Source organism: Pinus tabuliformis, chromosome 7 (genome assembly GCF_031772625.1).
Source record: "Pinus tabuliformis cultivar Carrire ecotype Pingquan chromosome 7, CPIR1, whole genome shotgun sequence".
Lineage (NCBI taxonomy): Eukaryota > Viridiplantae > Streptophyta > Pinopsida > Pinales > Pinaceae > Pinus > Pinus tabuliformis.
In genome coordinates this window covers 1,579,667,498-1,579,695,087 of record NC_142293.1, presented here as the reverse complement: position 1 = coordinate 1,579,695,087, position 27,590 = coordinate 1,579,667,498, and the positions used below count along the sequence as shown (strand labels likewise).

General features: G+C 37.4%; 1 pseudogene; it reads right to left on the bottom strand.

Moving 5' to 3' along the window:
* Positions 1-1,341: 1,341 nt before the first annotated feature.
* LOC149254108 (uncharacterized) lies at positions 1,342-27,590 on the bottom strand (annotated as a pseudogene).

The window sequence follows — 27,590 nt, the reverse complement described above, 5'->3', positions numbered from 1 at the left end:
CCAGGAGAGGAAATATTCTTGTTAGCGTGGTTGGTGTGTTAAGAGGTGGGGGTGTGACCTGTAGACCCCTGGAAGTTGAGCATATTCTTTTATTGCTTTCGGACAATCCCTTCACCCAATCAATCAACTCATCCTACGTAGAACTATGATTAGGTTTCACGCGAACCTGACGATAGGAAGGTGAGGGCCATATCATTATGGTTGATTCTTATAACGTGTGCTTTGAAGTGTTGTGCTGAAGCCCACCCCACTAAGAAACCCCTCCATTCAAACACGTCACGGGGTCACAGAATCATCATATTATATATGCTTAAACCACTGCTGGTCCTGGTGGTGGATAAGCTGTTGCTGGTCCTGGTCCTGGTGCAGCAAAGACAGGTGCTGGGTAAACTACTGGATCTATAGGTTCTCGATCTCGATTTGGTACCGCAACCCTTGCTTATGATGCGTATGGATCTACTGCTAGGTCTCGATCATAAGGGACTAGCTCATATGCATCATAAGCTGGGTCTCGATCTGGAAAGGCATAATCTGGCTCTCAAACAGGAGCTAAACCCGGAAGGGGTGCTAAGCGTGGTGGTGGCTATACAGGTTCTGCTGGTCCTGCATCTTTCACTGGACTAGGAACTGCTACTACTGGGTATGGAACTACTCCACCTAGGTATGCTTATATTTATGCATACTTTGGTGCTGCTAGCTATGGATCTCGATCACGAAGATATGAATCAGGATCACGATCATCAGAAGGAACAACTGCATCACGATTATGATCATCAGGACCTTACGAAAAAGGCACTGCATATGGGTCATCCGAAACTTCGTCACGATCACGATCAAAATTTGATGCTTCTACTGGATCTACTGGGTTAGAGTCAACAACACCTGAAACTACTGCTGTAGGCTATGGGGTATGGGTCTGCTGGATCTTGAACTGGACGAAGTGAATCTGGAACAGAAGTGCTACAGGTGATTGCTCTGTAGCTGGAACTGGAACTAGAAATGGAACTAGGTAGCGTGTGCAAAAAGTCGGAACAGGATAAGATAAAATATCGTAACGAGCTAGGGAGGCGTGGTTCAATCTAATACGATACAACGATACGTCCATTATAGACGATGCACCCCCTGGTGGTTTACTTCCATTACTGGTTTTCAATCTTGAACTGCAGCTCGAACTTAAACCAGATAATATGGTGCTACTGATGGTGCTTACGTAGATGCTATTGGTGGATCTGGATCTGGACCTGTATCTATAAGCTCTGGGACAGGCTCTGCCGCCGGTGCTTTTACAATATCTACCTAAGTCACTCTTGCTTCTGGTGCCTTTACCTTTGTCTCTGGTGCTCACTCTAGGTCATCAAGGTCCGCTGGAACAAGCTTTCGATGGAATGTGCATAAAGTCGGAACAGGCTGGTATGCTGGTCCTAGTTCATAGACTGCTCCATCAACTGAATAAACTCTATTACTTGTTGGAACACCTGGTGCAGTAGGAACATCACTAGTAGGAACAGGAAGTGCCGCTAGGAAAGAAGCTGTGGCTCTGCTACCTATTGCCTTGTAATCGCCTTGTTCCTGCAATGGATGCATATTACACATACAGCTTAGATGGGAGGGAACAATATAGCTATTGATGAGCACCTACCCCCCTATATAGTTCCGCTCCCAGACTTACTATATTATGTAGGGCGGCTTACCCCCAACTCTTTGGACGAACATTGATTGGCATCATAAACTCTAGTGAAGTGGGCGTGTTCCCCCGTGTTCCTCTGCTCATCGACCTAACTAAGTTCTCTCCGTGCGGCTCTGCTGTGCAGATTTATACAGTGTAATAGCGTGAATCTCATGCGGTTATATAGGGTACTGTAGACTGTAGTAGGGTGATGCGAAGGTTTTGTTCTCCCTCCATGGTGTTGGATAGGTCCATAGAATATCGTAGCACCAAAACCATGAGCGAATCTGTTCGGAAAATATGGATGGGGCGAGGTAAGGATTAAAGGCGGCTTACTTTTTCATTGTTCAGGCCTAGACACTACTATACTGCCCATTTTGGGAGGAGATAATTCATGCTTCAGCCTACTGGATGAATGTTTGTGCCACCTACCAACAACCTTTGGAGGACGGGCTTGCTTGGGCTGGCACTTTGACCTGGAGTATTTACCCTTTCCCGACTTGAAGATTTTGGAACCGCTTGGATTGATTCACTAAAGCCAGAACTTCAGCAGAGATCGTGGAACTGCCTTTTGAAATACAGCCAGACGCATAGAAGATGGAAGAAGATTAAGCTACCTACTTCAGAAGGTTTAGAAAAGAAGGAAGAAGGAGGAAGGGAAGGAAGCGAGAGCTACTTTCCCGCATCGGGGAAGGAAATCACATTTGAAGAAGTCATCCACCTGGTCATCCACTCGCTATAGAGAATCTACTCATATAGACCCGTTCATATCAACCCATTCCTCTGGGTATAGTTTCTCTAGTTATCTAGGGATAGTTCATCCATTACGGTGATAAAGATTTATTTGGTTCCAGCCAGGCAGCCAGTTGCCTGTTGCAGCTTATCTAGGTATAGGTTATCCAGTATTAGATATATCAGAAAAGAGATAGGCGGATTATGAAATGAGTAACATAATAGGTATAACCCTAGACTTCTCTACTGCGTATATCAACCTCGTAATCGAGTCATCGACCTGGTCATCGATCTTCCACCTCGTAATCGACCTAGAAAACCTAGTATACATTCTTACTCGCAGTGCCAAGGAAAACCCAGAATCACCCCTTGCCCCTCCTATTTCTTCTCTGGCGGCTTCACACCTTTTGAAATAATCAGGAAAGAATCTATAAAAGAAAACGATGTCTACCTCTTTTTCAGGGAATTGATCTTAAGAAACCCGTAATGGCATCCTATTCGTACTATTGGCTCGAGTACTGCTCTCTTCCATTACTACTGATTCCATCGGCTAGTAACACCCCCTACTGTTCTTCCTATAGTCGTTTATCTCCGCTACTTATTAATGTACTTATATCTTTCCAGAGGTCCCGATTCCCGGTTGCCAATACCCGAAAGAATGATCCTCATTACCCACCCGACCAGGAGGTTTCCACAGGGAGGGGCATTGACAGGATGCCATAGGAGAGCCAAGATTTGATGCCAGGTTTCAATCACTCGATGCCAGGACTTTGACATGTGATTTCAACATGCCCATAGTAGCATGGGCCAATACTTATCCATGGTGATATCGTCTAGGAACCACAACACTGGTTACAATGTCTCTATGGCGTATCGTATATCTATGTAACGTGGAGACAAGTAGGAGTCCCCAAGTGAATTCTATGGACTCGACACCATATGATTTATTTGGCATCGTTCATGGCCATGTAGATATGGCACATATATTCATGTTGTTCATGGCTCCATGTCCAGAGCATTGTTGTTCATGGCCAAGTAGTAGAAGATATGCCAATATCGTAGATTAATAAGTCATAGTAGGTGGGTTCAGGCAGTTGGCATGGGGCCTCCTGGCAAGGACGTAGATATGCGATTCTAACGTAGAGATATGGTGGTGACATCGTACGTATATGAATGAACACATCATGCATGCGAGCTTGTGGTGTAGTTGGAGCAAGCAAATGGAAAAGTGAAAAACGTAGAGCTTACCCCTGTTAATCGCGCTCCATGGTATAGGTTATACCCCTGCCCCATAACCATCCCCAGTGAATCGCGCTCATGGTTACTTGCCTCCATATAAGGTCCCCATATTGGTTCTGTGTAATATGCATGACTTACACTATGGAACCTAGTTTCTACCCCGCTAGAGAAGCCCTAGAGAGAAGCCCTAGTGATCCCTAGTGACATTACTTACATTACGGAACCACCAAAGGTTACTACTAGAGTTAGTAATGTCCAAAACCTCCGCCAAGGGGATAACCAAAACTAAGAGTGTATTCTGCTCAAACCTCCGCCAAAGCATATATTCTCTATGTCATTACGCTTTAAGGCTCAACCATCCGTACGGGGAGAAGAAAGACTAGTTCGTGTACCCTTGACCACGTACTACTATTCGGGAATACCCTTGACCCCCTACTACTGCATTGAGTGAAACCAAAAAGATAGGGTGAGAGGGAGAACTGGTATCGGGTGGGATAAAGCCAAGAGCACTGGGTCTTAAGCCGAACATTGGGTGGTTAAGAAAGGCTTAGAGAGACCTATAGAGACTTAGGGTTAGACCATACAACTGGTAGCGTAGAAGAGATGCTTAGGGATAACCAAAAGAGAAGGAAGGGAAAACACACCGCCTTACCAACTTCTATATCTCGGCATTGAGCTGGTAAATGAAGTTATAAAAGGTGGCCAAACTCACCCTCCTCTGTAAGGTGAGTCATCCTTGCCACTATATTAATAAGAAGGGGGGCGGACAAGCGACTACGTCCCTTTCAAAACCTCCGACTCCTCTCCCTAGATTGAGAGCCTGCTTGCGCATCCTGAAAATGGCAAAATAGGAGCCAAAAGTTCAGAAAGCTCCGCCAAGTAAGATCCTATGGCTTGGAGCGGAAGAGAGACACCGCTTCCATCTGGTTAGGTGGGTTAGGTGTGTAGGTAAGATAGGTATGTAAGAAGGTCGGCTAGGCAGGTAGGTAATATAGGTTAGATAGGTAGCAGGTGTATAGGTTAGTTGGGTTAGGCAGATAGGTAGATGTAGGAAGGGTCTATAGCTATAAGTATATAGAGTGAGTCTAAGCAGTATAAGGGTCAAGAGTCTGAGTCTGATGGATGGGCTAGCTGGGCTGTATGGGTAGAAGGGTAGTAGTTGATGAGTTGTCTAGTGTTTCACTAACTTCCGCAACATGTTCGAAGAATATCGTATACAAACAGATATAGAATTATATATGTCATTATGCCGCGAGCTTAGCACTACGAGGGGGTAAGGGGCTCGTCTTTCACGAACGCGTAGAGAGGAGAGGAGACAGATCAACCCTTCCTACCTACCTCGAGCAAGTTCGCAAGGTGATTGCGAGGCAGCAGGGTAACATGGGTATTGGTGGTATTATTATGCCGGAACCCTGCCTTAAATAATAGATAACGCTGTCCCCCACTTCACGAAACACCCACACAACCCTATACCTTTTACGTATCCAGGAAGGCCAGGACCCGACGATATCCTCTTTGTCGAAGCATATAAGTAAGAAAAAGAGATGTAAACAGATATACGCGGGTAATCAATATTATCATATCTTATCGATGGATCGTTCACTGGAAAACCCTCCCTTGTTGTACCTTATCATTTGTGCTTAAGGGATGTTAGGTGGGCCGGATAAGCTGGAATCATGAACTCTTGCCCCCACAAATTCGGTCCGGTAAGTATGGTACTGCCTAGCTCTGGGAACGAATAACCCGTACCCACCATTTGAATGAGCTTTTTGCTATGCTCAAGGTCCTGAAAGGTGACCCTTCAAACTCGCAGAGCTAAGGCTTTGAGGAACATAGTCGCTCGACCAAGAGGGAGAGGAACGTAGTCGCTTGTCCAGGAAGGTAGTAAGTGAACAAAGAAATTGGCAGAGAATGTGTTCAAACGCAGGTCATTGCCGCTCGAGTAAACACGTTTCAGGACATAACACACCTAAGAAGTTCAAACTCAGGTTTTGATTCCAGCCATTGAAGCAGGTTCCAAAACACGATGTGAGCTCGATCCTTCACCTGCTTTTCATGCAATAGGTTTATATACCAGAAAGTCTAACTCAACTCTCACTACAAGGGTCTTTAGAGAAACATATATATATATATATATATATATATATATCCAACAACTTACACCCAGACTCTTTCTTTTCTTTAGATCATACAAATAAGAGATTTCATTCTTGGTGGACCATTGGGATGGGGACCAACCTCTCTTTTGTTGTTCATGTGCAGGGAGACAGACCAATGGAGCAGGGGGACAACCAGTCATGGAGAACGGAGGGGGACAACTCATGGAGCAGGTGGACTAACCATCATGGGATTTATAGCTTACGATGGTGGTTTACGCGATGGAGCTATAAAGTATATGATTTCTATTGGATATTGAATGGGACCTTGTGCTTGAATGAAATCCCCTGACCTTAGTCAATATTTAGTTATACAAAATGTTAGTGAAATGATAGCTACGAGACAGTAGTTGGTTAATATCCTTTTGGGCTTACCTTCCCTAGCTTCGTGGAACAGTGAAATCAAATCCCCTGACCTTATAGCTAGGGTTCAATCGGCTTCCTTACCTTATTAGCACAGTTGGGTTTACCTTGATATAGAAAAGATAGGAGAAAAGTTAGGAGTGTAATTTGGTTCATGAGGCAATGGTAAAGTCTATGATGAAATTCCTTGCCCCCCGGAGGGAACAAGCGGCTTCGCACCTTCGAGTTGTAATTAGGTTAATGAGTCCGTTTATGTTTGTATGGAAATGATGAAACCTAAACCTTTATATTGTCTCCTGGGACTGCAAAAATAAAGAAAGCTACATGCCTTGAGTGTTGGGCACCCTATTGTATCTGGTTCGCTTGGATAAGTGTCCACCACACGAATGATTGGTAAAGATGTGTACACGAGAGTGATAGAAATGAAAATAGTAGCTGGGCTAATCTGTCACGGTGCACGATGGATTTCGCATTGGCACGATGGATTTACTACCTTTTAAGCTAGGTTCTTTTTTCTCTTTCTGAGTCTGAACTCGCCCACGAGACAGCAAGAGGGAGGTTCAAGGAATGGAACAATGAATTAGTAGGGTAAAAGTGGCTTATCACTGAGGTTCTCGACTAGGGGAAAAGTCCCTGATCCTTTGGGCATCACCGAGTTGATTTATGAGTAAGTAAAGGTTCTGCAGCTCCATTGATTAGGGAAGATCTCTGCTAATGGTAACGGTGTAAAGATATATACGGGGGAATACGGCATTGGATAGAAACCTATAAGACTACGCGGTTCCGGCACGCGAATATGATAGTTCAGGCATGGTAGAAAACCCATGGTAGCGACAGTTGGAACAATAATATATATGGAGGAAGTCTGCTTCGATATCTCCACGCCAACGTATATGCACAAAGCCAGATTGGACTTTAAAGATGCAGGAGGCGCCACAGGGCTCGATCTTGACACCTGTTCGAAGCTTGAGAGAAAACCCGTAGATTGGTATCGATGGATTGTAGTTTACATTGATTTTCGGCAGAGAAATGGGTTTATCTAGACTGTGGGATGCCCGAACAGTGGGTGGCCCTCTCCGCAAGCAAGCTTTGGTGCGATATGCATTTGTTACGCTCCCCCCATAGAAAGCTCAATGGGCTTTTCCACAAATAAACAATCAACTCGCTTCAACAATTTTTGGAATTCAAAAACAGTGAAACTCAATAATATCTCAATAATATACCAGAACTGCGTTAACACTTCAATGTTCAAATCAATGGACCAGTGTTCAACACAATCAAGAATTTTCAGTGATGTCAAAAAATGCACTTAAAATCCAATTTTATAAAAACATATAAAAATTGCAAAACTTAATTTATATACCTAGAGATGCATAAATTAGTCAAAATAAGGTCTATATGGATGGTAAATGGATGGATAACATAAAATTAAGTGTATTTAATTAAAACAAAATTAGATAAAAAAACGAGGGATGTTGGCCCTCGTTTTTGATTCAATTTTGCTTAATTAAATATACTTAATTTTAATGTTATCCATCCATTTACCATCCATATACACCCTATTTTGATCAATTTATGCATATCTAGGTATATAAATTAAGTATTGCAATTTTTAGATGTTTTTACAAAAAATGAATTTTAAGTGCATTTTTGGACAGGACTAAAAATTCCTGTAATGACTTCATTGATGGCATACTTGCAGGACCTATGGGCATGAACTGAACACATTTCTAAAAAGTTTGGGAACTAAGAATGGATGTGTACTGATTGGTTCGGTCAAACCGAGCTTAAACAGACCCGGTCAAAGCTGGTAAAAAAGGACTAGTCATTCAAGAAATGCCTAAGAAATAGACCAAATTTAGGATTTTATGGGATTCTCCAGATTTTGAGTGATTGGATGGATGAGTTTGACGGTCTGGATACATATGATAATGATAGACATAACTGTTAGAGACATTTTAGTTAAGTTTGTTTCATATTTTTTTATTTAAGCTTAAGAACATTGAAGACATGAACATGTAGAATTTGTATAACTTCATTTTGAGATTTCTGAACTTTGTGAGTTAATCAAAGAGACCAGTTCCATCTTTTTTTCTACTGTTCTATATGGTAAATGATTGATTGAGTTTCAGTAGCTGAGAAGTACTTTCAGTGTGCGAGGCAAGGGTGGAGGGCCCCCATACCAAGCTAAGTGCACTTTCTGGTTAATTTAGTTGCAATTTCCTGAACTAGTTTTGTTTCATGTTTAATCAGTTAATTAGATGTATGATGATATGTTATGATTGCTGATGAATCTTAATCTTAACTCTAATCTGCATATGAAAGGTCAAACCAATATTTAAGTTAAAGTCTCATTCTATCTGATAAGAGATTAGAAATTAGAATTCATCTTTATTGCTTTTAAGTGATTTTCTGAATATCCAGTTTTCTAACATTGGTATTAATGATGAATGAATTTATAATGAAGAATAGCAAGGACCTCCTTAGTTAGGAGCCTCTTCTATTATTCTTTTATGTATCTTGAGCTATTGTTCATTAATGGTTTTGATTTTTGTTCATGAAGTAGTATTGTAGAAGGTCAATATGGTTCTCCTAAGTTAGGAGCCATTTTTCCTGCTTATTACATATTGAATTAGAAATTATTTAGTTAAACTTTATATTTGTAATATGTATTTTTAATTTAGGTTATAATTGCATTTCCTTTAATTTCCATAATTTGTCTTCTAAAACTAATTATAGTTGATATGCATATATTTTGGACATGCTTCTAAGTTCTACAAATCCGGATTAATATTTAAAATACTTGTGTTAATTTATTCAAGAAATTGACCCAACATTTTTTGGCGCCGTTGTCAGGGAAGTGTACTTCAATATAGTCAATTAGGAAGATAAAAAAAATTAAAATAAACAACAAAACATTAAAAAAAAACACTTTTTATTACTGTTATTCATGTTTAAACATAGAAATTAGAAAGGTAGATCCCCAAAACAAAACCCCTCAACAACAAAAAAAAAAATCATTAACTACAAAATCCATTTGTAAAACAAGATCTAAAAAAATGATGTTAAAGAAGTCATTTAGAAAAGGAGGGTATGCCACCACAAGGATATTCTCAAGTCCTTGTTCACAATTTAGAATGGTCACTAGGGAAGAATCTTCATTTCAAAATATAGAAGAACAACAAAACATCCATGAAGAGGATCCACAAGAAAAGAACCTAGAAGCTTCTTCTAGTTATCTTTGTAAGGAAATTAATGAGTTATGGATCACATGCGATGAAATTCAAACAATAAATCTAGAAATTCAAGAATATCTAGCATATGATCCCTTGTGCATTCATGATTTTGAACACATTCCACAAGAACTTTGTGATATTACAATTGAGGAGAATCAAAGACTTAAAAATCACGCTTAAACTTGGTTTCAAATAGTCATTAGGCCACAATACAACTCAATTTTTCAACATTATTTAACATCAAATCTTTATGATCAACTAATTTTTCATGTCCAAGCATTCATTAATGTATACTTTTCAAACTTAGATGTGAGTCTACTTATGATCATGTTATGCAAATGGATGCATTGGAAATTCTCTGATACTTGAGAATGACTTATTTTTATACAATAAAGTAGGATAGAATAGAATAAATAAATAAATAGGTAGAATGAGTTCACAATAAGACTTTTTGTTCAAACTCTCATGAATAATTCTTCAAATCATTGTTCAATACTCATTTGGAAGGATTTTTATGGCAAAATGCAGTAAGAACAATCCTATTTTGGGTAACCATCTAAGATAATTTTCAAAGCATGTTTTTAAATAAGGTATCTCTTGAAATCTAGTTTTTAAATCCATTTTGAAATTTTCAATTTGGATCACAAATCAAAATGATATGATTAAAATAAAAATTAGGTTTCAAGTGAAAATTTTCAAGACAGAGTTAGTACAACCTTGATTTGAAGGGTTTAATGGAAACATTTTAACATGATATTTATAGTGAAGATAGCTCTTGGAATTTAGTTTCCAAATCAATTTGAATCACTTTAATATGATATCATATGAAAAAGTTAAACTCAAAATACTAACTGTTTGTCAAAAACTTTGCATGGTAACAAATCTAGGTCTTGGCTGTTCATTGACATATTTAACATACCAAATCATCTTATTTTTAAAACCTATTTTTATGGGAGATAGAAATTCGAGTCTAGATCAATACATAATTTGAATCATCCCATTTGGAGGTCAAATGAAAAAGATATGCCACATTTAGTGACTCGATGTCTTCAAATCAACATAGTAAAACTTTGCTTCCTAGGTTTGTTCAGTAGCAATTTTGTCATATCAAATTTAAGGATTTTAAAAACCTGTTTTAATTGGATATACAAAAATGAATCTACTTTATCTCCAAGTGGAATCACATCAATCCGATTTTTAACGAAAAAGTTACACTATAAATAGTGATTGATGGTCTAGTTAAAAAATCACAAGCAACTCTATCAAATAGGTTACTCTTCATCATTTTTAACATATCATTTTAAATCATTTTGAAAACCTGTTTATACTGGAAGTAGCCATATGAATTCACTTTAACTTGGCTTTGAAATCACTCTAATTGGACATAAAACAAAGATTTTGTGAACAAAATACCGTTAGGAGGTCTAGGTTGGTCACCATTCCTCAAGGAGTAAATAAATACATTTTTTTTGTATATCATCTTTGGGTTTGTTTTAAAAAATGCTCGTAATTATTTTACATATTTCTTGGAAGAAGAAAAACTCTACACCTCTCTTCCTCCATCATCTAATATTGTATTGCAGGCAAATGCTATGTTTTTGCAGGTCTCAGGAAGATTTAAGGAGTGAACTCCATGGACGAAGGACTTTTCAAAGTCAATCTTTAAAAATTCATATTTATGAATATGAAATGAAAAAATTCAAAGTGAAAATAAAGTGGAAATTCACCTGATGTTGAGTTCATCCAATGAAACTCAAATTTGTGAAGCTTGCTCTCAGTTGCTGACCAACAACACCAACAACCCTACAACGTGAATCAAGATCAAGGACAAATACATGAAGCTAATCATCAGAAGAAGAAGTTAAGTTTTTGTACCATGACAAGTCACATGCATTACTTAAAAAGCCTTTCATAAGCCATATTGTTCATGATTTCATCTATCATCCATATTGTATGTTAAGCTCCGCGATCATGCATGTTGAAGTCAACTTAACCTATTTTCATAAGCTTTTCATACTTCCCTACTCCATTACACCCCACCTCCATCCAGAAAAGAAAAAAATAGAAAAATATCAAAAATAATAAAAGAGTTTGGTTGTGAAAATCTAGGAAACTGGCACAACACAAACTCGAATTCATATTGGAAAACCAACTTGTTTGGCCAATATGAATTATCCAATTTCTTTTACCTTTTCTTTAGTTTATTTTGCAGAAATCATCCTCCAACATTCCAAGACTTGAGGACAAGTCTTAACATAAGCAAAGGGGGAAGTTCGTAAAAAAACTATGCAAATAGTTTGAGCAGCTGAATTGTAGAAGGAACCTGAATTACATGTCAGAAGGGACTTGATATATCACTGGAAATATTGTGCAGAAGGGACCAGAGATATCATTATGCAGAAGGGACTAGAGATATCATTATGCAGAAGGGACCTATATTATATTACAGAAGCAACGTAAAATATTGTTGAAAAATACATGTCAGAAGGGACCTGAAACATCAATTACAAACTGCAGAAGGGACCTGAAAAACATCTACATTCAAAGATCTTGAATCAATGTCAGATACGGAAACATGAAGCATAAATAAGTCTCTGCATTTCAATATATCTTGGAAGAGTCATCGTTATGATAATAAAGACATTGTCAACCATCATTTGACCGGAGGACATCATTGACATCAAATATTTTATGGGAGTACAAGTACAGTAAGTGAAAATTTTGCTCTTAAAATTTTGATTTTTTTATTTTTTCTTCTAGAAGTTGTTAAGACTAATTTAGTGTTTGATATGCATTCCATTACATTTTACCTATATCCTACCATACCTTTTATTTAACCTACATTAATCCATATATCCCTACATTACCCTATAAGCATTTTGATCCAAAATTGAGGACAATATTTTTTCCTTTAAGAAATTTTTTTGTTGCCTATACAAACCACAAGGGTTAGTATCATTATCAAAAGTTTTTGATTTCAAAATGACCTATCCAATGGTCATTTCAAAATCAAAATATATATATCATTAAAAAATGTGCATATAAGAAATCATGACAAAAGTTGAAGGCGCACATATATATTATGGCAAAAATGGTATATATATCATTACAAATATGTATGAAGGCAAAACTATAAACAATGAAAAAGGCACATACATATATATATCATTTCAAAAACAAATGGAACAACCAAATGATTAAATGGGCATACAATGGAAAGTTAAGGCATGAACGAAAGGTGAGTTTTCTAAGAACGTGGGTGATGAGGAATTACGGTGATAAAACAGAGATATACACAGTGGAAGAAAGGACGAAGAGAAACGCTGTCAAATGGACACATGGGCAGCCAAAGGTACGCAAGTCAGAGTGTGTGCTGGAATGGTGAAACGGTCAAACGCCTTCAAACAAACGCTTTCAAACACTGTGTAAACTACTGCTATTGCTCACTGTGTAAATGCAAACCAAGCTCTGTGTTAAACGTTTCTTCCACCATCATAGCCAAAATTTTGCTCAGGTAGAGGTGCAGAACGCTGTGCATTCATGCGCACGCATACAACACCCTCGTGGAAGGAGAGATAAGTAGAAAAACACAAACAAGGAAGAGAGAGGGTTGCGTAAAGCAAGAACCCTGAACAGAGGAAGAAACGTAAAATATATAGGCAGCCATGGAAGGAAGAAGACATCAGTTTTCGAGAAGATAGAGGACCGAGATTTTCTCAGCATTTAGATTGACTGAGCGCTCCAATAGACTCCAGAAATCCTCCAAAAAAGGTAAGAGATCGCCTCCAGATTGCCATAAACTATTGAACGGATTTCAAGGGAAGGAACTCGTGTTAAGTTTTGAAATATGTCATGTTAAAAAGGAGTTAAACTTCAGTTGAAAAACCTGAGCGTTTGCCACCATTAAAAACGTGTTTTCCATTGATTTAATGAATGAATCCTTGGAAATATTGAAGGATATTTCTGATTGAAATGACGCTATCTAACACAGGGAGTCAAATTATCCCAGAAATATCCACAAAATCACTTCCAGATCAGGTAATCGAGCAATTTCCTCATGCATGGTTGTATGTGAAAACACAGAGTTTTTGATTTTGATACATACAAAGAGCATAATTTTTCCTATTTTTATACACACAGTGGGCATAATTTTTCCCTATTCTCATATATATACAGTGGAAAATTTGTTCCATCCATGTGCACAGTGAGAATTTTCGAAACAGAGAAGGGATTTTTGATAAATTTTGGCAAAAACAGAGATTGAATTATGAGTTAAGGAGCAATAAAAACATGGTCAAAATGTTTTTATAATCTTTGTACACAGAGAGCAATGTTTTTTATGGGTTTTGAAGAACAATGAACCTTTTTGCAGCAGAACAAGAGGATTGAAGAAGATTGATTTCATTTCTTTGTGAAGAGCATCAGAGAAGAGGTAAGCCTTATCACCATAATGCATGAATAAGTCAACAAAGATCTATATGTGTGCATAAGTTTTTATTTTCAAAATGAGGATGTTGATAGTGCAAGGTTACATAAATTGGTTTTCAGAGCATATGACTACCAGGGTAGAACCAAAAGATTTCCAGATTGAGCATTGGGAAAAAGTGATCATAGAAAAACTTTATCAGGCTGGTTTAATAGGCTTCCTCCAAAAGTTTAACGGACATAATGAGAGCATCACCAAGGAGTTCATAAACAATTATGCACAAGATCAAACCATGGCGGGGAAGTTAGTTATCCCATTAAGTCCAAAATCCATTTCTCAGGCCTTAGATCTACCACTGCTAGGGGAGCAGTATCATAAGGGCTTGCACTTTAAAGATAAGGGATGGACTTTCTTTTTGGAGAAAAATAGGAAGGGATCATTTGATAGAACCAAGGGCATTCCGAGGGAATGGTTTAATAAGCCATGGGCAGAGTTGGTGTTAATTATTCAGATATTTTTCACATGCGACATTAAGCGCAATGTGGTGCATCTTTATCATATGAAGGGAGAAGTGAAAGTCAATTTGCCATACTTTTTCTCTAAAAATTTGATTAAAATGATAGAGAATATGATAAATGAAATTAAACTCAAAGAAGCACAAATCTACCACCAGGGACTCATCAAAATTCTTGTAGAGTATCAAATGAAAGCCAAAGGTGTAGTGTGGAAAGATTTTTTAGTTCAACATCATTTTGAAGAACAAATCATAGAGGAGAAGTTTAAACCAATTCATGAAACAAGGAGCATAATGAACACCTCTTTATCCAAGGACAAGGTCCAAAAAGCAACAAAATACTATCATGGTTGAGAGAGAAGCATCTTTCCTATCCATTCCCAGGAAGCATAAGAGAAAAAGTCCAGTAGAAACAAGTAGTAAAGAGAAAGACCCTGAGGTACAAATTGTTGAAAATCCCTAGGAAATAGGCCAAATTTAGAATTTTATGGGATTTTCCAGATTTTGAGTGATTGGATGGATGAGCTTGACCTGGATAGATAGGATAAGGATAAACATAGTTGTTAGAGACATTTAGTTAAGTTTGTTTCATATTTCTCTATTTAAGCTAAGAACATTGAAGGCATGAACATGGAGAATTTTGTATAATTTCATATTGAGATTTCTGAACTTTGTGAGTTAATCAAAGAGACCAGTTCCATTTTCTTTTCTGCTGTTCTATATGGTAAATGCTTGATTGAGTTTTAGTAGTTGAGAAGTACTTTTAGTATGTGAGGCAAGGGTGGAGGGCCCCCATACCGAGCTAAGTGCACTTTCTGGTTAATTTAGTTGCAATTTCATGAACTAGTTTTGTTTCATGTTTAATCAGTTAATTAGATGTATGATGATATGTTATGATTGCTGATGAATCTTAATCTTAACTCTAATATGCATATGAAGGGTCAAACCAGTGTTTAAGTTAAACTCTCCTTTTATCTGATCAGAGATTAAAAACTAGAATTCATCTTTCTTGCTTTTAAGTGATTTTCTGAATTTCTAGTTTTTTAACAATGACATTAATGATGAATGAATTTATAATGAAGAACAACAAGGACCTCCTTAGTTATGAACCTCTTCTATTATTCTTCTATGCATTTTGAGCTATTGTTTATTAGTGGTTTTGATTTCTGTTCAAGAAGTAGTATTGTAGAAGAAGGTCAATCTGGTTCTCCTAAGTTAGGAGCCACTTCTCCTGCTTATTACGCATTGAATTAGAAATTATTTAGTTAAATTTTATATTTGTAATATGCATTTCTAATTTAGGTTATAATTGCATTTCTTTTAGTTTCCATAACTTGTCTTCTAAAACTGATTATAGTTGATATTCATATATTTTGGATATGCTTCTAAGCTTTACAAACCCGGATTTATATTTAAAATACTTGTGTTAATTTATTCAATAAATTGACCCAACATTTTTTGAAGAATGTAACTAGGTTCGGTCTTTATAATTGTACTTGAATCAAAATGTAATATATTTGTCAAAAGAAAGCAAAAATAATTTTATTATTAATTGAATTGACTTGTTAAAGCATGGGTTTCATGCTTGGGTCAATTGTCTTAGGTCAAGCCTCCATTGTAGGCTTTAGGTTGTTGTCAAAATCAATTTTTGTTTGGTCAAAGACTCCTCCATCAAAGTCTCCTTGTTGTCAGCCTAAAAAAGAATCATCATCAAGTCGGCTTCCCTCAATGAACTCATGTCGGCCTAACCTTATAAAGACACTTCTCTTCCTGAACTCATGTCGACTCATTTATGATGGACAAACAACTATATATAAGCATAAGGACTTCGCTCAAATGACAAGAAGAAAAGTTCGAATTTCAGAGAAGAAATTTCGGTACTATTATAGTGAGACCATTTGGATCTTTTCCAGATAATGGGTTCATAGAATTTCGGTGAAGGCACAATTTAATGAAGATATAACTTCACTGTAAATTGTAGAGATGATTTCGGTGCTACCACAGTGACAAGGTCTAGTTGCAGTGACAAGGTTTCAGTGCTACCACAGTGACAAGGTCTTGGTGCTGTCACTGTGAGATGGTTTCATTGCTATCACAGTGATAAGAATTCGGTACTATCATAATGACAAGGACTCGGTGCTCACATAGTGACATGGATGACAAACTGGAGAAGATCAAACAAAGATGACTTGATGGAGGGAGTCTCTAGTCTAGGTTGTGAGGGTCTTGGTTATCTCATCTTGTTTTGAATCTATTGAAGGAAGAATTCTTGATCGGGTTTTCCACTAGAGCGGGGTTTTGCTCTCGCTGCGTGCCTACATCTTTTGTCCTCTTCTATTTGTTGATTGGCATTAGCTTTGATGATAATGAAAAGATAAATTGAATGTAAGAATAATAATAATAAACCGTCACAAGGTAATGTCATAATAAGAGAAATCAATTAACTTGCCACCTCCTTGGATTTCTCAACATGGTTTCAGAGCTATGGTAAAAGAAGATCACTTTATTGGCAAGTAGATTTTGAGCAAAGTCACTGTATGAGATCAAATACAGAAAGAAGAAGCTCAGTGCAATATCAGTGATACAAGTTCACTGCAACCTCAGAAATCAAGTTCAGTGCAATTAGAAAAGAGTTCTATATATATCAGAAAGGGAGTTCGAAAGACTATTTAGTTAGAAGGATTACATAACTACAAACCGAGATATTCAAGTTGTCACAGAATCATAGTATAAAACCTTTCTATATTGCCATCACAGTAATAAGGAATCCGAAGTCTGTCTTATGGAGAAAGGAACTCAAGCCTTGAGGATTTGAATTGATAGTCCGAGTACAAGGTACCAGCTCAAGGAAATCAAGTAAGTGTTGTCACTTAATAAGATGCACATGCAACAAGTCTAATAAGCTATCAAATCAGAGGTATGTAAACACAAGGTACGTTTGCTCATAAGCTTTTAGATTTTCAATATATCTAATCTTAAATGGTTCATACAATCCTTGTTTATAGCTAGTCTAGGGTAAAGATTGTAATCCCTAGATAACATACGAAAATCTCATATTAGAACCTTAATCCTTATCTTCTAGGGTTTACAAGTAATCTATAATGTCAAGTAAGAGTTCTAATTGAAAGAATGAATAACTTGATCTTTGATATCATAGGATTCCATCCTCCATGGTTACATAGAACATCTAACTTGAGAAATTAAATCATGTTCTTGGTATCATATGTTTTGTTGGAAAGTATTTACTACAAGTATAAAAGATAATGACTTAATACAAAGAGAACACTTCAAGGAATCCTTACAAGGTTTGTCAAGGAACATCTCCAAGTATGTCTTAGACTATACACCTTATAAAATTCTCTTAATATAAAAAGTACGTTCATCTTATTTTGAAATTTGTATCACTAACATCTTTTTGTCTAGCTTCCTTGAATCTTAAACATTCTTGATTGGGTGATTCATCATTAGATAAATCAACCCTCATATCTCCGATTGCTTTAATGGAACCCTAGAAAGGTTCATTGTAAAAACCCTAACTTAAGGGTATGTCGATGATTATGTGTGAAACCCTAATCTGCTTAGGGTTATTGTTGAAAGAAAATATCTGATGTTTTGATGAAGTCTAAAGTAACTGACTGATGCTTGGATGATGTCTTGTTTGGGGTTTTGGTATGGTTATGGAAACCCTAACGTGTTAGGGTTGAATGATAATGTTTAAAATCTCGAACCTTTGAAGTATTGGTAATTTAGGGTTTGCTATGTTTTGTATTGAAACCCTAGATCATTAGGGTTTGGTAGAGTGTATAAGCAAGACCCTTATAATGTCTTAGAAATGAAATCCTTGGCATGTGTGTGTTTGTCCGATCAAACCCTAGTCTGATCAAGTTTGTTATATGTCTAACTCTTATTGATATTTGTAAAGTGGGTTTGACTAACACATGATATGAAATACCTATGCATGATGATGAAGTCTTAGATGTATGAGTTGACCTATTTGTCGATGGTCATGAGTCCCAGGGTTTGGAACTAAGCCCTAATCGAAGCTTGTTTCTCTAGGATGATAATATTTGTGAATTCTAGGGTTTTGAGAGTTAAACCTTAGTAGAAGTGAAAAATCTATGATGTATGATGACAGTGTGATAATTTGAGATTTGTACAATATTATTGAAATCTAAGTTTTAGTTATGATTGATGAGGAAATCTAAGCTTTGCAACAAACCCTAGTGGAAGCTAGTCATGTTGTTGATTGATCTGTGATTGGTTTTGATTGTTAAATCTCATGTATGAAGTCTAGGGTAGTGGGAAGTTTAACATATGAATTCTGAAGGTTGTTAGATACTTTGTAGATCTATATTTGTTTGAATTGTTTCTAGGTTTGTTATATGTTGTAGTAGGGTATGTCATACCTTTGGAAGAAACATTGAAACCCTAGATGCAATGAAAGATGTTATGAAATAAGCCTTGATGAAGTCGTTTAGGGTTATGACAAAGTTCCTAGCAAGATGTTGAAGAGTATGTGTCTCTTGTTTGTAAGTTTGGGCATCTGATATATAAAATTGAATGCTTTCGTGATCTTGATATGGTTAACTTCATGCTTCTATAGATTTGGTTGTACTTGCTATCTAAGTTTTTTAGATACGTGATCTTCAAGATAGTGAATATGTTCGTAAATAAAAGTTGATGCGATAAGCATGATGTGAATGATGATGGTAATGATAACTTTGATGAGAAGGATGGAAACCACGAAAGATTCTCTAATGTCGTAAAGAAGAATTAAAACTCCCTAAGTTAAGAGGGAGCTTGGATGAAATCTTCCTAGGTTAAGAGGGAGCTTGATTGAAAGAAATCTTCCTAGATTGAGAGGGAGCACAAATGAAAGGAATCTCCCTAGTTGAGAGGGAGGTCATATCATAGTCATGATGGACACCTTGATAGAAGAAATTGGAGAATATATTTTTGAAGGGCTGTTGAATTAAGAAACGCCGGATCGCTATATGAAATATGTTGTTGCATGAGAAGTAGGAAAGGAAGTTGCATGGTCGAGGAATTTTTTGTCAAGATTCATTGGGAAACCTCTAAGTCCTACTATGGAAAGATTGAGAAGCAACATCAAGTTGTCTGAAAGATCCCAAGGGTTTGTATTTATGTACATTTGAAAGTCTATTATTGATTAGGGTTGTGTTTGTATAGGTAAATCTCTCCGAAGTTTGATAACATGTTTTCACATGCTTAAGTGTTGTTGATCATTTTGGCAGAGATTTGTTGTCGATCTGTTCGATCAGGAAGGAATTATTACTAATCAGGAAGTTGAGGCTTTGTGAGTAAGACATTGCCTGGGAGGACATCTGGGCGACACTTTGTGTTGATGTCTAGTTCCCAAATTAGGGAGGGTGGCGTTGGTCATGGAGCTCTGACCTCAGATACACACCTAGATCCCTGGGTTGATGGTTAGTAAGTAAGCTCGATGGTACCTAGAGGGGCTGAAAGCTTTAGTCCATCTTAGTCCCTTTCAGATAGATTGCCCTGGTCAGGAATCTAGTCCATGGCATTGCGGTGCCTAAATTGTTGAGAGACCTTGGATAGATTGCCTTGGTCAGGAATCTAGTCCATGGCATTGCGATGCCTAAACTTCTTCATAGATTATGTGTTTTGAGATCTTCCATGTACCTCTATGGTTATATGTAAATATGAATACCTCCCTAGTTAAGAGGGAGTGTTGAAGAATGTAACTAGGTTCGGTCTTCATAATTGTACTTGAGTCAAAATGTAATATATTTGTCAAAAGAAAGAAAAAAGAATTTTATTATTAATTGAATTGACTTGTTAAAGGATGGGTTTCATGCTTGGGTCAATTGTCTTAGGTCAAGCCTCCATTGTAGGCTTTAGGTTGTTTTCAAAATCAATTTTTGTTTGGTCAAAGACTCTTCCATCAAAGTCTCCTTGCTGTCAGCTTAAAAAAGAATCATCATCAAGTCGGCTTCCCTCAATGAACTCATGTTGGCTCATTTATGATGGACAAACAATTATATATATAAGCACAAGGACTTTGCTCAAAGACAAGATGAAAAGTTCGAATTTCAGAGAAAAAATTTCGGTACTATTACAGTGAGATAGTTCAGATCTTTTCCAGAGAATGGGTTCATATAATTTTGGTGAAGGCACAATTTAATGAAGATATAACTTCGCTATAAATTGCAGAGATGATTTCAGTGCTACCACAGTGACAAGGTCTAGGTGTAGTGACAATGTTTCGGTGCTACCAAAGTGACAAGGTCTCGGTGCAGTGACAAGATCTAGGTACTATCACAGTGAGATGATTTCGGTGCTACCACAGTGACAAGGTCTCTGTACAGTGAGATGGTTTCGTTGTTATCACAGTGATAAGAATTCAATACTATCACAGTGATAAGGACTCAGTGCTCACAGTGACATGGATGACAACCTAAAGAAGATCAAACAAGGATGACTTGATGGAGGGAGTCTCTAGTCTAGGTTGTGAGGGTCTTGGTTATCTCATCTTGTTTTGAATCCACTGAAGGAAGAATTCTTGACCGGGTTTTCCCCTAGAGTGGGGTTTTGCCCTGGCTGCGTGCCTACATCTTGTGTCCTCTTCTATTTGTTGATCGACATTAGTCTTGATGATAATGAAAATATAAATTGAATGAAAAAATAATAATAATAAACCATCACGAGATAATGTCATAATAAGAGAAATCAATTAACTTGCCACCTCCTTGGATTTCTCAACACTAAGACCCTTGTCAAAGGCCCATCCAAGACCAAGTCAACCTTTCCTTTGATGAACTTCTTTTCTACAAAGTCAACCCAAGTCAAACTAGCTTCACACTTCAGATTTTCGGCCTTTGCTTTAGATTTCGGTCATTGCTTCAGAACTGCACTTTTTGCTCTGCCTGTTCCTTTTGCAATTTCGCACGTGTGATTGTTTTAGGGCAGAATAAAGACTTTTTCTTCTTCGTTGGGCTAGCTCTTCTCTTCTAAGGTACTCAGCTTCTTTTCTTGATCTTCTGCTTCACACTTTGACTTCTTTTGAGGAGTCTGCAATTCGATTTTGCTGCAACAAATATGATGCCCTAATCTTCGCACGTGTGAGAGGTAGTAACCCTAAAATAGTCCTTCTTTGGCTCGGTTTTTCCTTGTTGACTTTGCTTACCCAAGAGACTCCTTCCTTCTTAGATTCAAACTCTTTCTCTTCCTTGATCGATCTTCCTTTTTCTTATGAGTGAGTGATCTTCAAATGAGGTCGATAGGACACTTATATATACCTTCCAAGGAGCTTGAACTATCATCATGAGGCAGACTTGTCTTGTCTTGTAGGCCGACTTGTCCTTTGCTTAGGTTGACTTGTCTTGGAGGGACTTTGACACATTTTATGACTCAAATAAATTTTCTTGCAAGATACAAAGTGCCCAATGGGGTCTTTCATATATGACAATGACTCAATTGACTTCTTGACTTAATGACAAAACCTAGAAGCACTCAATGGGTGCTTGACTTACAAATAAATTGACCTTGAGCATGAAACCCATGCTACAAAAATGATAATTATAAATTTTCTTTCTTTTTACAATATAGAAGAATTAAGAGTACAATTCATATTTATGAAGACTGAACCTAGTTACCTATTTCAACACCCCGTAGCAAGGGTAATGATCCATGAGAAGAGTATACTGCAAATGTTGCTCCTCTTCTATGGACCTTGTCCAAAACTGTACAACTTTGGTGACTAAAGTTCAATGTCACCCCATCTCTCTCCTAGAGGTATAGCTACATACAAAGCGAATTCTTCCTCCAACCTATTAGATGAATTATCAATCTTCGCCGAAGTTGCTGCCTGCTCCTGCTTCTCCTTCTTGTCCTTTTTCTACTTGGGTCATTGAGTACTGTAGTGACTAAACTCACCAGATCTGAAGCACTTGATCTTCGACAGATATTTCTTCGTCTTCTCCTCTCCCTTTGAGCCTTGTCCCTAACGAGGACCTTTCTTTGCTTTCCCCTTCGATGCAAGGGCAACATCTCCTCATCCTTCCCACTCTTCGGTCCTTTGCTACTACTGTTGCTGATATTGCTCTCAACTAGAGCAAGCCTTATTTCTTCTTGTGTGAAATCAACCCACAATCGATCCCAACCTGGTATATTATCTCGTGCAGTAATACCTTGGACAAAGGTAGCCCACTTCTGGGTGAGACCATTGGGAGTTGTACATACTAGATCACTCCCTTAAGGTGCTTCTCCAACTGCTGCAAGCTCATCTTAGACACTTTGAATTCTAGTGAGATAAGGAGTGACTGACCCCTTTCACCCTAATGCATCCTGGTGGCCCTCAACTTCTCTTTCAAGAGCATCTTGCGGTTTTCTGAAGGATTTTGGGAAAGCGTGGCGACTGCATCCTACATTTCGTTGGCCGTATTCTTGGCGGCTAAGTTTGAGACTATATGGCTCAAGTGGCAGAGAAATGGCATAACGAGCTAGTAGGAGGTACTAAGGGGATGCTGGTTGCCAGCTGAGGCTCATCATGGAGAAAAATTTCTCCTGGGGATATCACCCACAAAGTGGTGGGTAACATCTGGCTCCAACTGGGACGTGATCTCTCGAAGAAGTGGACGAGGTTGCTCGAATGGGAGGTCACGAGAACTCCAACAATCTCTTGGTCACCGTAGACCTGTTATCTGCACATGTCAAAGATCAAAGCCACGGGGCAACATGCTTTTCACGGTGTCTTATGATCACCCATGCTTAATGTTAGCCCATAAACCAACAAGAAATAAAATATGCAATTTTATTTATTTATTTAATAAATGCAATCTAATCTATCATGAGAAACATCATATGCGGTTAGTTCTAATGCAAAAATCATCATGCAATGCATCCTACCCTAACATGCATATGATAATGCTAATGCTAAGTGTAATCATAAAGCCAGTGCAACCAACATATCATCGTATCAATATACATATGCCTGCCAGTATGATTACTCATGAAACAAAACCCAAAGCGAATGCAGACATAATCAGATGGGGGGTGAAGTGGGTGGGAGGTGGGAAAACATGATCTCCATTCGAGGTAAAAGGAAGCCCTAGGAGAAGGAGAATAGGTCAATCCAAAAGTGCGGGGGTTTCCCTCTAAGTACACAATGGTGGAATAAAAGATCACTTTCAAGCTATGTTATCGGATCCGTGAAGGTAAAAAGAAGGAAACACGGATCCTCGCATCCGGATCCGGATCCAAATTTGCATGGATCCCTGTATGATCTGCCAGGGTGGCGTTTTAGCGTCAAACAGAACCTTGCCCTGTGTTTTGGAGACGATTTAACTGGTTTGGTGGTAGAGTCGGTGGTTTTGAAGATGGAATGGGCATTCATAGCGCACTGCAGGAGGTTGGCTAGTCGAGCCATTGTGAGACGTCGCGTGGTTGGGACGACAACACAATGTAGGAGGTGTCACTGTGAGACGTTGCGTGGTCAAGGTGTCAGCAGCGCGTCACACGGTCAGCGACACAACTGTTGCTTGGTTGGGGTTGTGGGCAACACAACGACAATGACGCTCACTGGAGAGGGCGTAGGCATTGGTGACAAGTTTTTTTATTACGTTTTTTAATAATTTTAATTTATTTTTTATTATATTCAATATATAGAATTATTAATATTTCATTTACATTAATTTATAATGTTAATTATAAATCAAATATAATATTAAATATTAAATATTAACATTATTATTTAATATAATATTAAATAGTAATATATTTAGTTTATATTTATAATATTTATTTATATTATAAATTAAATATTATTAATATTTAATTTACACACATCTAATTTATTAATGTGTAATTTATAATTTTCAAAACATATATTTAATTTATATATAGTTTTAATTATAGTTTTATTAATATTTAATTTATATTAATGTTTTAATTTATACTTTTTTATATTAATTAATTAATGTTTAATTTGAGATTAAAAAACATATATTGCTACTTGTGTATGGTTTTAATTTATATCTATTTATAAAAACCCATCCCGACATGTGCAGAGTGAGGGAACAAATATCAATAAATACGCAAAATCTCCTTTGTACTGTATATGGAAATTCTTGGCAAAAATGTTGGAGGTGGTTCATACAAATGGAGATATAGTGAAAGCAATACCATTTCAAATGGCTCATACTCTAGGGTGAAGGCCCATCTCACTGGGCAAACTAAAATAGGTGTGTTAGTATGCATCTACTTTATATTATCATATTAGTAGAGTGACCATCATGAGGCACTCATTTTTGTATTACTCTATCATTTTTGTATGAGGCAACATGCATTATTTCAGTGTTTAGATTCATAAATTACTTAATGATTTAATTGCAATGTTGTGACTTAGTAATGGTTTTGATTTAGAACTATGTTTTTGAAAATCTAAAAATGTTAGAGAAAGATTCTTCGGCGAAAATCACATGGAATCTCATTTGTCGACGCGTTTCGAACCAACTAGTGTGGTTCATCGTCACAATGAACCACACTAGTTGGTTCGAAACGCGTCGACAAATGAGATTCCATGTGATTTTCGCCGAAGAATCTTTCTCTAACTTGATATGGATCACAGAAGCCTAAACTCTATTATATAAAAATGTTATTATATTTTTTTGTACTCGCTGTATCCTCACCGTATCCGGATTTTGGCTTTTCAAAATACCAACAGATCTGTAACCGTATCTTGGTAACTTTGCTCTTAAGAACTCTCTATCACAATCATTGGTTACAATCTTATGCTTTGTAGATGCCACAAGGTCGTGATGAGGGGGGAACGGAGGGTGAGTGTAATGCCCTACTTAATCTTATCATGCAAATTTTACTAGTGTTTAAATTATCTAAAAATATTGACTTATAATTATCAAGAAATATTGGTACATACCTACATTGGTGAAACTGTAAATTTAATGCTCATATAAATTTTATTATTATTCCCAACTTACCTCCTAAAATTTGAATTTTGATAGGATATGGTCTCTTTCTATTTATTCCAATTTAAATATCCATATCCTCAAAATGTCATTTCAAATTTACTTGGGAGAAGATATGGTCCTCTCCAATTAATTACCAAATTATATATTCATATCTCATCCCCAAAATGTCCTTTCAAATTTACTTGTGAGAAGGTATGATAAGAAAAGTCAAATGTAAGGAAGAGGGGGTAGTTATGACATTAATGATAGGTGGTTGAGGTGGATGGAAGAAAGAGGCATAAAAGGGGAAGGATGATGGGAAGAGGGGGATCCTTGGTCTTGCTTTTGGTTTTGGTTTGTTTGTGGTTTTGGAGGATTTGTTTTGAGAGGAAGGTGGAGAAAAGAGGAGGGAGAGAAGGAGAGTATTGTTTAATTTGGACACACTACACCTGGTTGGACTTGGGCTAGGAGGGCTGGGGAACCTGTGGAGGTTTCCTGGGCTAGGAAATACTTCCTAGTTGGCTGGGAGGTAAATCTAGTCGGTAGCCAAGAGGAGCATCCCCGCAGGGTCAGGAGCTCAGGGGCATCTCAATTAAGCTATTGGAACATGTATTCCTCTATTTATAGATTACTCATGTAAGTGTTTGCAATGAAATGCTTACTTATTTAATTGTGGGTTATAAATCTTAATGGTAAATTAATATCAATTAAATGTTTAGTTAGAAATAAGTTATTTCCCATTTTATTGTATTTAAAATTAGAGAAATTTAGTGCTGTTAGAGGACCCTAGGGTGGTGCCTCACACATGCTATCAGAGCCCAGATTCAAAATCTGGACCCAAGACCCACTAGACCCAAATCTCTGCTAAAAGAGTTTATAAATGTCAAGTGAACTTGAATGTCTTTGAGTACTTGACCATCCTCCCAAGTCTCAGATATCACTGTTCCAGCGCTAATCACTCCAACATTACCAAGCCTCACACGAGCCTTTTGAATCGAGATATTGTGTCAATTGATTAGTTTAGGACATTGTTTTGACCCAATTCTTGATATAAAATGTTCTTTATTAAAATATTATCATCAAGAGATACCTGCTCATGTGATAGTGGATCCTTGGTCGGAATAGATCCTGCGATAGATATGGATCCAGGACGACCCCATAATGGATCTTTTTAACTATGTGAGATGAAGATCTATAATGAATCCTATGATATGTCAGGACTTAAATTACAGGGTTTCTTTTTTTTTACTAGTATCGCTTCATGTGAACAGAGACAGGTTCTTTTCATATGAGCACAAACTGTTTATTTTAAGCAAAGACTTGTCACAACAATTTTACTTTAGTTTTCCTCATGTAAAAAGTTTTTACATAGACACAGAGAATTCGTTTTTCTTTTACAGTAATTATGTTCTCATTTTCTTTTGGAAAGAAGCAAGAATTAAAAGTACTGTCATTTCCTTCTTCCATACAAATCTTCATTTCTACGGAAAGCAAATAAAATTCCTTTCTCTTTTTATTACATTCACACAGGAATTATGTCTTACATGATAGCCACTCACGTTACCCTGTCTTTCTTTCCACAAAGAACCTAGCATACATTACTACATAACATGAAACAAAGTAATTATTCGCTGGCTGAAACCATACGAAGCCCACCAAAAAGCACTGGAAGGGGAATATGTCATAACAGACATACCAAATCCTCTATACAATCCACGAATACCATCAACCATAAGAATCTTACGAGCAACATCAATACCACCTCTGTGTTTTGTGGTACAAGCAGTGCCTTGCACCATAAGCCTCTGACTTACCTGAGATCACATCAGGTGGAACAAAGACAGATTGTGCCGCAAGCGATGACATCATTCCAGCAACACCATTTGCTATTGCTACTTGTGTTGGCTCTGAAAAATTTAGTTTCTTTGTGACTCTTAGAGCCCCAATTTTTGTCGTCTCTAAGGTGGTAAGAAAAATTACCCGACCAGGAACTGCACCAATAACAACAGCACCAAAACCTCTATATAAACCATAAATTCCGTTTGCTTTTAGAATATTTCTAAATATAGAAATGGCTATTGGATTTTCAGCATTTCTTTGAATAACCTGCAGCCTTGTCTTAACAACAGAAATCAGGTAGAGGGCAACAGTGACACCCGTAAATAGGCCTGCACCTATTGCATAAAATTTGGCCTTGTCAAGTCTGTCCCAATTAATTTCTACCACAGGAAGAGAAACACGCCTCTTCCTCCCATCCACGCATGCTAAGGGCAGAGATACGCGTGCAAATTTAATATGTTATCCAT